Genomic DNA, 4,236 nt, shown 5'->3' with positions numbered 1-4,236 from the left:
GTATAATCACATATTAGAACATTATCCAGTAATGAGAATTAGGGAAGCACAGCTACATGCATCATCATGGATAACTCTCACAACACAAATTAGGTGAATGAAACAAGTCACAAAAGTCACTTATATATAAACTTTTATATAAAGTTCAGAAATAGTCAGAAGAAACAATATTGTTTATGGATGCATGCATAGGTGGTAAACCTAAAGAAATACCAGAATGATTATAAAAGGCAGAATAGTGGTCACCCCTTGAGGGCAGGGAGGAGGATGCCATCTGCAGAGGAGAATACAGATGGCTTCTAAGGTCCTGGCATCATTCTGCTATATTTCTTCACCTGGGTGGTGGTTACACAGGGGTTTGCTTTATAATTTCTCTTGAAGTGCAAAAGAGGTAGATTTAAAGGTAAAAATCCAATAATCAGGTTTTTTATAGTCCAGAAAGCCCAGGGGTTTGTCTTCTGGCAAACTGAAAGTAGTCACAGGCACCTGGCATTATATGTAGGGTTGCCAGATTTAGCTAATAAAATAAGAAACTACAGCAAATAACAATCAGGAAGCTCAGTTAAATGTGAATTTCTAGTAAACAACGACTAATTTTTTAGGATGAGTATATCCCCATTCAATACCTGATCCCATGCAATATCTGGGGGATACTTACTTAATCTGGCAACACCAATTATGTGGTGGCAACACTAATTATGTGGCAAGTTGCACAGGCCGAACCATTTCTCAGTGGGCCATTGAGTGGAGTAACCAGAGGAGGATCAAGGAAAGGAAAGAGGAGGAAGGAAAGTCCTTTTTTTTTTTTAAATTTTAGAATTTTTTTTATACAGCAGGTTCTTATTAGTTATCCATTTTATACATATTAGTGTATATATGTCAATCCCAATCTCCCAATTCATCACACACACACACACACACACACACACACACACACACACACCCGCCACTTTCCCCCCTTGGTGTCCATATGTTTATTCTCTACATCTGTGTCTCTATTTCTGCCCCTCTGGTAACAAAATTCTTAAAATAAATTAGCCTGATCCTAAACCCCTATTTGAACAACAGAGTAATGGATTTGCTGAGTTTAACCATTATTGCAATAGTTCAAAAGCAATGAATTGACATAAACTATCGAATAATTTCTACCAACAAAAAGCAATATCAGCAACTATTTAATAGAGCCACCGGTGTCTGCTAAAAATTGCATCTCTCTCACTGCATCAGCATCTCTTCTGATGATTTTGGATGAAGATATTGTGGAAGATAGCCCTGATGATGCTCATTCTGTGACTAAAGTTTTTCTAATTCATAGGCAATGATTAGTAGGAGTATGAAGTTGCAAGTGAGGTTGTTTTGTTTTTATTCTACAAATATTCTCTGACAGCCAGAACCCAACTTAGACCCAAAGGACAGGGTAATGAATGACACAGACATAGTCGTTTCCTGTGGAACTCAGTGTCTAGGCCCTAAGGGACTGTAAGATGATGTCAGACAGGAAGACAGACATAGATAGATAGATAGATAGATAGATAGATAGATAGATAGATGATAGATAGATAGATAATTATGTGCACTAGGGAAAATATTATCTAGCAATATTGGATATCTGCTGTTTGCTGGTCAGCATTCCTCTTTCTTTTGGGAAATCACCAGACCCAGTTCTATGTTAGTTGGTTTGGGTGGAACTGACCCCAAGCCCATCACCACAATTGATGATGACTGACTCAAGGATAGGCAAATAATTCAATTATAACTGATGAACTCCTGAGAGACATTAAGTAGAGGCTTCTGGAAAAGTGAAGCATTCACTCTTGCCTTTGGTTATGGTCACTATGTTGCTAATGTGAGGGAAGCCATCCAGACAATCACGACTGTCAGATACACACATGCAGAGGGCATCAATTACAGGTGTAAAAGACAAAGTCAGCCCCCAGAAAAAGCATCCTGGTGACACTGTGGAGCCCTGATTCAAGATGAACTGAAACTCCTCACAGACTTTTCAGTTAAATTGAGCCAATAAATTCATTCATTTTTAAGGACAGTTTGAGTTTCAGTTTTCTATCATTTGCAGCAATAGAGTCCTAGCTGATACAATAAAAGTCTAAGAGGAGATAAAAGCTTTCTTTCCTATTCCCCAACATCCAGTTTCATCCCCTGAAGATAATCACTGTTACATTTCTTTCAGACATTTGTTTGCCTTTTCATGCAAATAAGATTGTATTCCACCACTTGCTTTTTTAAATCTTATGCTGTATTGTGGACATCTTCATTTGTCAATGCAAAGTAGTCTGTAAATGTATCATCGTCAATTTAATGTCTTCCACTGATAGAAATTAATTTTTCCTCAGTTTTTACCTTGATAAACAATACCTTGATACATGTCTTTGTGCATTTATGCAATTATTTTAAAAACTCTAGAAACGGAATTGCTCTTTCAAAGGGAATGTATGTTAGCAATTTTGCCCTCCAGAATAATTACACCAATTCACACTCTTCTCAGAAACAGAAAATGTTTCTCCTCACCATTGCGAACACTGCGTCTTGTGAAATTTAAGAAATTTTGCCAATATGAAAATGAAAAGCAGTATTGTTGTCTTGATATGCATTTCTTTAATGAATGTATAACACAAAAAACACAAATGGAGAGACCCATACATACATAGGCTATTTTATAAATTAACTATTTTCCGATAAATTCCCCATTCATATCCTTTGCCAATTTTCTTTTGGGTCATCTGTCTTTTCCCAACTGATTTGTCTTTATAAATTAAGACAATAAACACTTTGAAAACTCTCTGGAGGTCTGGTGGTTAAGACTCCACACTTCCACTGCAGGGGGCATGGGTTCCATCGGTCGGGGAACTAAGATCCCACATCCCACATGCAGTGGGGCAAGGCCAAAAAAGAAAGAAAGAAAGAAAGTAGACCCTTTTCTCGCATATGGTTTGAATATATTTTTCCAAGTTTGTTGTTTGTCCTTCAACGTTTCTTTATTTCTCTCCCTCCCCCCTCCCTTCCCCTCTCTCTTTCTTTCTAGTATAACATTTCAAGCATACAAAAACAGGAGAGAATTAGGTAATGAGCACCTGTATGCCCACCATTCAGCTTTAAAATGTTATCCTGCTTCACTTTTTAAAAATGAAAGAATAAAATGTTACAGATACAGTCAAAACTTCTTTTATAGTCTCACTGATCCTATTCCTCTCCACCTCTCCCCAGAGGTGATCACCACCTTGAAGGTGATGTGCATCTGTTTTTGGAGACCCTTTATATACTTGAAAACCCCCTCTTATGCACTAAAGGTTTAAATATTTTCCTACGTCATTCAAAAAAAAAAAAAAAGACAGCAATAACAAATTGACTGTTAACAGTTGTTCTCAAGTAAGTCTCATCAGGATCTGCAAGCATCTTTCTAAGATTAATTCACATTATTCCAATAGTAGGGCTTGCAAAGTTCCCGTGAGAAGCTCTTCACAAAGTGTGCCAGCCTTCCGATTAAGGTTGCTAATAAAGAACAAAGAGGAATCTACCCATCAAACTTGACTCAAATGAGGTTATGATTGGATATATTATATATTATGCTATAATTTATTTTGACTCCAGGAGAATTTATTTTTTAAGGGGTCATAGTACCACATTTTGCCCACTTTGAAGCATACGTTAATTTGGGTCAAAGCCCTCTATATAAGCAGTGATGGTCATGGGGGCAGGGGTGTTCAGATTCACTTGAACATATGAAAAGAAGAAATTTCTTAAATAGAGTGATGAAACCATTGTGGTCATGTCTGAATATTTTTGCAGAAAGAATTAAAAGAGTTTTTAAAAATCTTTGAATAATCTCTAGTCTTTTGAAAATATTCTGAAACTTCTACCTCATTGTTTATTTTAAAAAATATTTATTTTATTAAATAAATAGTTTTAAAATATTTATTTGGTTGTGCTGGTCTTAGTTGTGGCAGGCAGGCTCCTTAGTTGTGGCTTGAGGGCTCCTTAGTTGTGGCATGCATGTGGGATCTAGTTCCCTGACCAGGAATTGAACCTGGGCCTCCTGCATTGGGAGTGCAGACTCTTAACCAGGGAAGTCCCATCACTGCTTGTTTTTAAAAGATCCCAAATTAGGCTTAGCCTAAACAAGAGAGTCAATGGTGATTTTGACAAGCGTCTTAAACAGTATACTGCTATGGCTTTATACTTTTTTCACAGATCTCTTTTAAAATATATATAGCATAATTT

The sequence above is a fragment of the Kogia breviceps genome, chromosome 3 (genome assembly GCF_026419965.1).
Source record: "Kogia breviceps isolate mKogBre1 chromosome 3, mKogBre1 haplotype 1, whole genome shotgun sequence".
NCBI lineage: Eukaryota > Metazoa > Chordata > Mammalia > Artiodactyla > Physeteridae > Kogia > Kogia breviceps.
Note: the sequence above shows the minus strand (reverse complement) of the source record.